The sequence below is a fragment of the Schistocerca gregaria genome, chromosome 8, assembly GCF_023897955.1.
Source record: "Schistocerca gregaria isolate iqSchGreg1 chromosome 8, iqSchGreg1.2, whole genome shotgun sequence".
Taxonomy (NCBI): domain Eukaryota; kingdom Metazoa; phylum Arthropoda; class Insecta; order Orthoptera; family Acrididae; genus Schistocerca; species Schistocerca gregaria.
Genome location: NC_064927.1, coordinates 446750942 through 446761282, shown reverse-complemented (window position 1 = coordinate 446761282; position 10341 = coordinate 446750942). Strand labels below are relative to the sequence as shown.

Sequence of the window (10341 nt, the reverse complement as noted above, 5' to 3'; positions counted from 1 at the left end):
AAGACGTTTGTAGTGATATAACGCATGTTGTTATTGTGATTCAAACTTCGCTTAAAAGACGCTGGGAAGTATTGTACGTGTGGTGTCACCGCCAGACACCACACTTGTTAGGTGGTAGCCTTTAAATCGGCCGAGGTCCGTTAGTATACGTCGGACCCGCGTGTCGCCACTATCAGTGACTGCAGACCTAGCGCCGCCACACGGCAGGTCTAGAAGAGGCTTCCTTGCACTCGTCCCAGTTGTACAGCCGACTTTGCTAGCAATAGTTCACTGACTTCTACGCTCTCACTTGCCGAGACGATAGTTAGCATAGCCTTCAGCTACGTCATTTGCTACGACCTAGCAAGGCGCCAGTATCCGTACTATTGATATTGTGAATCATGTACCATAAAGAGCGACGTTCTCCATTAATGGATTAAATTTAAGTATTCCACAAGCTACGTCCGTTTTTCTCAATTCTGATTCCCTTGTCATGTTCCAGACCTCACGCCAGCCTGCGTCAGCTAAAACGCGTGCATTTCGGCCTCCTTTAGGAACACGGTTGGCTCTCCTGCCAACCACAACAGTACGATTGAAGGTCGAGGCGGTCGGAAGCGGCTGCAGGCTCCAAACACGCCACGCGCGACCCACAGGCCGAGTTTCCGTCCTCTTTTAAGCAAAGTTTGAATAACAACAGCAACATGCGTTACATCACTATAAGCGTCTTTTCCAGAGCGTTCGAATGATGGTAAAAAAAGTATAGCGTCCTATTTAAGAAACATGAACTTGCTTCATTATCTCTGTCAATATAGCCGGCCGGGGTGGCCGAGCGGTTCTAGGCGCTACAGTCTGGAACCGCGCAACCGCTAGAGTCGCAGGTTCGAACCCTGCCTCTGGCATGGGTGTGTGTAATGTCCTTAGGTTAGTTAAGTTTAAGTAGTTCTAAGTTCTTTTGTACTGATGACCTCAGAAGTTAAGTCCCATAGTGCTCAGAGCCATTTGAACCATTCGGTCAATATAAACGTTGTGATTATTGTGCATGTACCATCTTGTGTGCCCCATAATCCGCTATGATTCGCCGAAAACCACATGCCGATACGTGCTATCGCCTCCGGAATAAAGGTGGTGTTACGTCTTACGCTACACACTACATATGGGATACTTACCAGACTGGGTTAACTGAAGAGAGGTAGAAATTCCTACACACTGTAATTGTGCTAGCTGAACTGCTGGTAGCTGGCGAGTAATTCCTTCAGCTAATTTCATGCTACTTCTCACAACTACCACTTGCAATGGACCATGACCCTGTCCATCAGTACATGAGATGTGTCTGGCCTTGGTTTATCTGTGGTTGTTCCTTAGAGTTATCACTTCACAATGAAATCACCAGCTATCGATTTTGGCAGCCGTAAGAGGTTGAAAATTTCCCAGACAGATTTGTTACTCATGTGACATCCGCCTGGCCGGCTAACCGCGCGCTCTAACGTGCTGCTCCCTGAGCGGAAAGGTGTGTCGGTCCCCGTTGTGCTGGCCAGCCTGTGGATGGTTTTTAAGGCGGTTTTCCATCTACCTCGGCGAATGGTTCCCCTGATTCCGCCTCAGTTTCACTATGTTGGCGGTTGCTGTGCAAAAACTGTCTCCACGTACGCGTACACCATAATTACTCTACCACGCAAACATTTGGGGTTACACTCGTCTTGTATGAGACATTCCCAGAGGGGGTACAGTGAAGTCCGTACCGCACAATAACCCTGGGTTCGGTGTGGGGCGGCGGTGTGGTGGGTGGACTGCTGTGGCCTGTTGTGGGACTGTAAGCCAGTGAACGCCACGGCGGGGACGAAGCCTCTCTGTCGATTCTAGATCCCTGGTTTTATACACAATACACACACATGTGACATTCAGTGGCTAGTCTACGAAGTCACTCAGCTCTACTGACTGACTCATTCTGCTGTTACTGATTGTCTACTGACAACACAATACTTGATTCCACCTTCTATTTGGCATGTCCCCTCTTGTGACATCTGGTGGTCAAGTCCACATTATGTAAGGCCGTCTGCACACTTTCTATCCTATAGTGTAGACGTAGAGTGAACTAAAACAGGCAGCAAGGGCGTGTACCTACTTAGAGGACACAAAGAGTCAGGCCCTAGATGAAGGAATGGGGAAAGCCATTGAACATCATCTGTTACTAAGTAGCTCCTACGAAATTTTATTAGACTACAATAAATTAAGTAATAATTAATCACCATCACTTTCAGAGAGCATGATTCTTTTCTATTTATAAAGAAGGAATTATTAAAGATCACCTTTAAGAAAAAATTTTAAACTACAGATACCAGATGTTAAACGATTTAGACATGCTTCACAATTTAAAAGAATTACGAATAGTCAAACGCATTAAATATTATTGAATTAAAACTGATTAGCCCATTGTGAAATCAGGGCAAAAAATTGCTGGTGGCACAACAAGCTTCAGGCGTAGAACTGGGGGCCCAGCCCCTGACAAGTGAGAGTACGTTGACCGCTAAAACACATACAGTAAACACTTTCTTAAAAAATAGAAGGGTAAAACAAAACTAAAGCTTTTGACCCGGCTCTGAAAAATGTCACATTTAGAGCGGCTATATACACGGTTGTACATAACAGTCGAACGTTATTTATATTTTAAACGTAAAATAGGTATTTGAGTATCGTACGAAACATTCCACTTATCCCGCTAAAGAGCAAGGAGGGAGATGCACTACTGGCTGCAACAGGCAAGTCACTGACTCTGACTGAAGTGTATCCCTTTTCATAAGTTCAGTACAGTGACAAGATGAAATCCAAACTTAAATCTGACCACAAGCCACAAGGTCTTGAAATGAAAACCACAAGGCTTCAAAATAAAGATTATAAGAAAACTACCTTTTTTACTTTTACTTCTTATTGGTGGCCCAAAATTTGGAAGAACACATACTATAAATAGATAAGCCAATATCCATACGGAAGGGAGTTGATAACATGTCAGCGGGTGCTTCAAATGATGATCAAATAAATGCACAACGCGGGAACGCAGTACAACTGAAGTTGAAAACCAAGCAGAAGGCAAGCACTAAGCTGCTTCAGACAAATTGCAGAGAACTGAGATCATTTTCCTGGGGAACATTACAAATGATGCCCACTGATATACAGAAGGAGGCATGATGTGGCTCTACCCTGATCTGGTAAAAGAAAAACGGCGCTGAGCACGTGTCCGCCAAAATCCTATGATGAAGGAATTCCTAGCGACTATGGGCAGCCCAGGGCACGATCAGTAGGCCTCGCCCAATCGCTCTGGCTTCTCTTGGAGGAAGCCCCGAAAACAGGACAGTGCCAGCCTCGCCAAACACATCTCACCGTGCTGTACGGTAAACGCCGGCTCACGACGCTCTCACCAGTATATCCGTACGCTAGAAATCCTGGCCATCTGCTCAGCCGGACAATACTAGACACCGATTACCTCCTTCCTTCCTGCCATAGTGAGAGATCAAAGACACTCGAACCGGCAAAAGTGTTCAACTCGCTGGGCGTGAACTATGGACCTCTCAGCAAGGCTCGAGACCAGTCGTTGTGTGATAGTGGGTGTTCAGCTACTCATTGAGACAAAGATTGCCACTCTTCACATTCAAACAGTGTAATTCGCACATAGCCACCTACGCTGACGCAGCTGCTGTTTTCGTGAAGAGCGATCGGTGTAGGAAATGAGGAAGCGGGCGTCCTGGTGAGTGTGGGGTTCGCTGGCTGGGACGTTGCAGAGGGTTCGGGGGTGAGGGGTGCTCCAACTGCCAGCCGAACGCACGCCGAGGCGAGTTCGAACTTGGGCCCACCCCCTGCCCGCCGCCGCTCGCTCCGGCTTTGTGGATTGTGGCCCTCGACAAAACAGATATAGCCAGACGTCGATGGCTCGCTGTTGAGTCGTGTCCCGACAAATACCCTCCAGCGGCGCTCCTCAAACTCTCCGGCACACAACTCCGGCTTTCGCGATTGCTCTGCTATGGCGTCGAGAGTTCTCCGCTTCCGGCGTTCCAGCCAGCGAGCTGGAGATTTTTTTTTTTTTTAAGTGCACTGATGTTCCCGAGCGTAACGTTTCACCGAATGGCCACTTTTTACGGATGCAGTTTTGAATAACACTAAGAACACAGTCAGTCGTTTAGGAATTTTTCTCTCCTTCCGATGTTTATCTCCCATCTTCATTACAACGTAATTTTACTGATCGCCTGCAGTGTACAGATTTCTATCTAATTACAGCAAGGTGAATTTCTGTTTAGCAGTAGGAGGGTTCATTTCAGGTGACTCAATCAAATCCAAACTTAGTCAAGTTTGAAAACCATAAAGTACAGCTATTTTGTCAACAGATAACATCTTAGAGAATGTGGCAGTATCGGAGTATGTGCTGTGAGACCTCTCACGCTTGCCATTACTGATCTCGGACAAGACATTCGTCTTTAGATGGGCACTTTACGATAATGGGACGAATTAATGATCATATGTTAAGATTTCTATTGTTATAAAATTACATATTTGTTGCTAATTCCCTATAGGCTGCACTTACTCACTCCTAGTGACAATCGTGGACCTACAACGAAAGGTGAGGTCCCACATTCGAGTCTCGGTCCAGTATGCAGTCTTAATTCTCCAGGTAGTCCATATCAGCGGACATTACGCTGATCATGTGACAGTTTCGTTCAAGGACAAAAATATTGTAGTTTGTACATCTCTGCTGAAGTTACCATCGATTATCCAAACTTGCAAACAATATCGCTACGCTCGTGTTGAAATAAACGTCAACCGATACTGTCACGAGTTTCAAAAGTCACTGTGTAAGTTAATATGCTGAATAGTCCAACGGACTGTCAATTGGTTTGCCTAGCGACTAACAGTAAATGCATAAGATATAAGATGCTTGCTTAACCTACAGTTAGTCTCGTTACATTTGCGATTGTCCATGACTTCTGTACTTTGGATCAGCATCAGAATTTTCTTATCTCATTAGGTACATACATAAAAACTGACTTAAATTGCAGGAGAATCGTCAGTATCTATAGCTATACCAATAATAGTAATAATGTACAACCGTCGTGTGTGTCTGTTTGTTCTAACGTGCTTATCTCCTAAATTACTGCACGAATTTTCATGACCTTTTTACATGCGACTTGAACATTGCTAGGGGCGACGTATAGGCTTTATTTCATCAAAATCGGATTGCAGAGAATAAATATGTTTTATCTGAAGCCGTCGTGTGTGTGTGTTTGTCTACTTGAACACGCTAATCTCCAAAAATACACTATGGCTTTTCATGAGGTTTCAACAGTTAACCTAAGCGTACCTTTGAGGAAGACATAAACTTCATTTGATCAATGTAGGAAGACGAAGAAAAGATATCGCAATATAATTATTGTCAAGGTGGTTCGATGAACCCTCTGACAGGCACTTAAGTGTGATTCGCAGGTTATCCATGTAGATGTAGATGTAGATAACATGACATAGGGAAACACATTTATTCTTTGAAAAAACTGTATACTCTTTGACGTTTTAACTGCATCATATTTCCGAAAATGTCTTTTTTTATTGGTATGTTCTCAGAATATGATTCAAATTAACGAATACAATACTTGTAGAGTTTTCAACGTATTTAATCCATAATACTATACCAGTATTACTGAATCCGGAAGTAAATCTGGCTGTTACGTTTTCACTACTACATTTCTGAACCAATTGCGATGAAATTTGGAGTGCCACTAGTAAAAAAGATAAAAAAGCAGTCGACTGCTAAGAATCTAACTAAGGGATGGAACAACTGTTTTAGTATCTCTCTCTCTCTCTCTCTCTCTCTCTCTTTCTCTCTCTCTCTCTTCTCTCTCTCTCTCTCTCTCTCTCTCTCTCTCTCTCTCTCTCTCTCTCTCTCTCACACACACACACACACACACACACACACACACACACACACAACAGACGAAACAGTGAACAAATATGAAACTATACGTACAACAAAAACAAAAGACGGAAGACAGACATACAGTTACATTTGGCAACACTACACACTGTAAAAATACACACGTTTAACTCACAATGAAAAGTGCAAGTGAAGTCTTCTCGTAAATGTGTGTGGGAAAACGACGGAAATTGGCCATTTAGAGAGTAGGAACGGACTAAACACATCTCCAAGACCACACACACAGACTAGCAACATTGTAAATCGTTTGTAGCACCGATAATTTAACCTCACGAAACGTGTACTGCAAGAGTAATTAATAACCTGAAAAAGAAGAGTAGAACTAAAGAAGCTGCCTTTCATTTATTCGCAAAGATGGAACATACCTGCTCGAGTATGAATTACATAAAAAATAACTAAGTTTTTGCATAATGTTCGCGTTATGTGATCTACAGTTATTCCAATAGCACGCTAAGCACTCGTGCCCACCGCGCCCCACACACCACTCAGCAGCTACACTGCACATACTGCTGTATCGTGCAATGCGGTAATGGTGGGTTAAAAAGGCTGCACATCACAAACTATGCATATTGGAACAGGCAGACACATGAGGCCATGTACAACAGCCTTCTTACTCACCTTCTCTCATCAAAATAAAACTGTCAATATGCCAGCACAACTGCAGGTAATACGTAGCAAGTAATGCGAGTGTGAAACGTACAATCAAATGCAATATACAAACATAATAAGAAGTGTATTGGATTACACTACAAAGGACGCTTTATCCCTTTTTTTGCACAAGGATGACATATAATTTTCTGCCGGCCGGTGTGGCCGTGCGGTTCTAAGCGCTTCAGTTTGGAACCGCGTGACCGCTACAGCCGCAGGTTCGAATCCTGCCTCGGGCATGGAAGGCTGTGATGTTCTTAGGTTAGTTAGGTTTAAGTAGTTCTATGTTATAGGGGACTGATGACCTCAGAAGTTAAGTCCCATAGTGCTCAGAGACATTTGAACCATTTTTTTGTAATTTTCTTTTCAATACACGTAGTGCGATCTGTGAAAGTTTTTCACTTTTAATTTAGTGTAAATTTTCGTAGCTATGTACTTAGGAGTCTAAGAGTAGAGATTTATTCTATGAGATAGTTGTGTGAAAGTATTTGTTTTTCTAATATCACACAAATGTTGAAAATGGATTCCTATGAATAATTATGGATTGTTATGAATAAAAGGGAGCAGTTCGTAAATTAAAATTTATGGAATAATTTAAATATTTAAACTCTTAAATAGTGGTCGAACTGATTCTCTAGGCTCAATATTCCTCATACTTCTATTAATATCGTATTTACATGTCGCTATACAAATACTAATTTTAACTACAGTGTCTGATAAAAAGCATCTCGACACCATTATGTAATGCGGAACTGACCGCTAGATGTCATGAGATTTGATCCAACAGTCAAAAAGGTATTGGGGGCGGGGGGGGGGGGGGGGGGGGGGGGTGGGAGGGTTATTGGTTATTGTGTTGTCATACAGGAACAGTAACGTCAGAATGTGTTGGTCAGGAGTCCTCGGTCTCTGAATGTGACCTGAGTAAAACGTTAATCACGTACATTTTTACCCTTTTAAAACTGCCCGCTTGGATTGTTGGTGACACGACTGTGCGGTGTAAACGTGACTAGTCCCGGCGGAGGTTCGAGTCCTTCCTCGGGCATGGGTGTGTGTGTTTGTCCTTAGGATAATTTAAGTTAAGTAGTGTGTAAGCTTAGGGACTGATGACCTTAGCAATTTAAGTCCCATAAGATTTCACACACATTTGAACATTTTGTAAACGCGAAGTAACAGCCACGGCTAAACCATGGCCTTGCAGACCTCATATAATGACGGACGTGGAATGTCGAGGATCGCAGAGGGTGATTGAAAAATTGTATGAAATTTGCTTAAGGAATCACCCATGAGCTGCAAAGTGCTGCCAGCAGACCAGGTAATACAGTGACTGATTTTGGGGAGTGAAAAAGAATGGGATGCAATTGTGGAGCAGCTCCTCACAAGCCACGCATTTCTGTAGACAATGTTAAGCTATTCTTGGGGTGGGTCAAGAGGGACGTGTCAAGAGGGAAATGTCACATGGAGTGATGAATCCCACTTTATCCTGTGGCAGTCCGATGGAAGATTTTTAAATTTGGAGAATGCCGGTAGAATGTTACCTGCTATTAAGTGTAGTGGCAACACTGAAGCACACTGGAGGTGCTGTTGCAGCAAGGGGGGGGGGGGTGTTTTTTAATTTTTATTTTTTTCGGCGGCATCTGTGAGGTATTGATTTGTTCACTGGCCTGCCCAGAGTCTCAACCTCAGACCACTGAAATACTTTTGGGAAGAGTTTGGCTTCAGACCCCAGTGTCCACTGGCTTCGGCCCTTGTGTAAGAATGCGCAGTCATTCCTCCACATACATGTGTATCTCACTGAAAGTTTCCCCAGTGGGGTTCAAGTCGTGATAAATGGGAAGGGTACAGACTCCTTGTTCTGCACTCATAGGTAGCACACCCTGCCTGGTACGCGTCCACAGCACAGTTGCGACACCTGAGGACGGGCTTAGGAGAGCCCGAAACCGATCGTGATAATAAAAGAAATTTACAAGCTGTATTTTCAACCCCTACTAATTGTTATTCTTGGTAACCGATTTCGGTACTCAAAGTTACTACACTCCTGGAAATTGAAATAAGAACACCGTGAATTCATTGTCCAGGAAGGGGAAACATTATTGACACATTCCCGGGGCCAGATACATCACATGATCACACTTACAGAACCACAGGCACATAGACACAGGCAACAGAGCATGCACAATGTTGGCACTAGTACAGTGTATATCCACCTTTCGCAGCAATGCTGGCTGCTATTCTCCCATGGAGACGACGTAGAGATGCTGGATGTAGTCCTGTGGAACGGCTTGCCATGCCATTTCCACCTGGCGCCTCAGTTGGACCAGCGTTCGTGCTGGACGTGCAGACCGCGTGAGACGACGCTTCATCCAGTCCCAAACATGCTCAATGGGGGACAGATCCGGAGATCTTGCTGGCCAGGGTAGTTGACTTACACCTTCTAGAGCACGTTGGGTGGCATGGGATACATGCGGACGTGCATTATCCTGTTGGAACAGCAGGATAGGAATGGTAGAACGATGGGTTCGATGACGGTTTGGATGCACCGTACCCCTCGACGATCACCAGAGGTGTACGGCCAGTGTAGGAGATCGCTCCCCACACCATGATGCCGGGTGTTGGCCCTGTGTGCCTCGGTCGTATGAGGTCCTGATTGTGGCGCTCACCTGCACGGCGCCAAACACGCATATGGCCATCATTGGCACCAAGGCAGAAGCGACTCTCATCACTGAAGACGACACGTCTCCATTCGTCCCTCCATTCACGCCTGTCGCGACACCACTGGAGGCGGGCTGCACGATGTTGGGGCGTCAGCGGAAGACGGCCTAACGGTGTGGGGGACCATAGCCCAGCTTCATGGAGACGGTTGCGAATGGTCCTCGCCGATACCCCAGGAGCAACAGTGCCCCTAATTTGCTGGGAAGTGGCGGTGCGGTCCCCTACGGCACTGCGTAGGATCCTACGGTCTTGGCGTGCATCCGTGCGTCGCTGCGGTCCGGTCCCAGGTCGACGGGCACGTGCACCTTCCGCCGACCACTGGCGACAACATCGATGTACTGTGGAGACCTCACGCCCCACGTGTTGAGCAATTCGGCGGTACGTCCACCCGGCCTCCCGCATGCCCACTATACGCCCTCGCTCAAAGTCCGTCAACTGCACATACGGTTCACGTCCACGCTGTCGCAGCATGCTACCAGTGTTAAAGACTGCGATGAAGCTCCGTATGCCACGGCAAACTGGCTGACACTGACGGCGGCGGTGCACAAATGCTGCGCAGCTAGCGCCATTCGACGGCCAATACCGCGGTTCCTGGTGTGTCCGCTGTGCCGTGCGTGTGATCAATGCTTGTACAGCCCTCTCGCAGTGTCCGGAGCAAGTATGGTGGGTCTGACACACCGGTGTCAATGTGTTCTTTTTTCCATTTCCAGGAGTGTATATTCAGATCTCTGAAGACAGGTTATTTCACATGTCTTAAAATAGCTGTAAAAGAACTGTTTCTCATGAACTAGCAGCTAAATAACAGACTCTAAGACTGATACATCGGCATGTCAGAGTTAAAACAATTATATACACTACATACATCTGTCTAATGTCACTCTGTTTAAAGCAGCCTGAGCCGAATCCTGTGAAGGTAGTGATGTTGGACGCTGCGGTCTCCATCCTAGATGTGTTTCACAGGACCAGCTGCAGTGATTTACTCTGTTATGAGTGACAGTAACCCATGTAAGTAGTGAATAAATAGTTGTTTTAAT

General features: G+C 45.3%; 1 non-coding gene across 1 annotated transcript; it reads left to right on the top strand.

The window, feature by feature from the left end:
• Window positions 1-794: 794 nt before the first annotated feature.
• Window positions 795-878, top strand: Trnas-gga (transfer RNA serine (anticodon GGA)). Its single transcript is given in 2 exon segments — window positions 795-834; window positions 844-878. It is a non-coding gene; the product is annotated as a tRNA-Ser (tRNA).
• The last annotated feature ends 9463 nt before the right edge of the window (window positions 879-10341 follow it).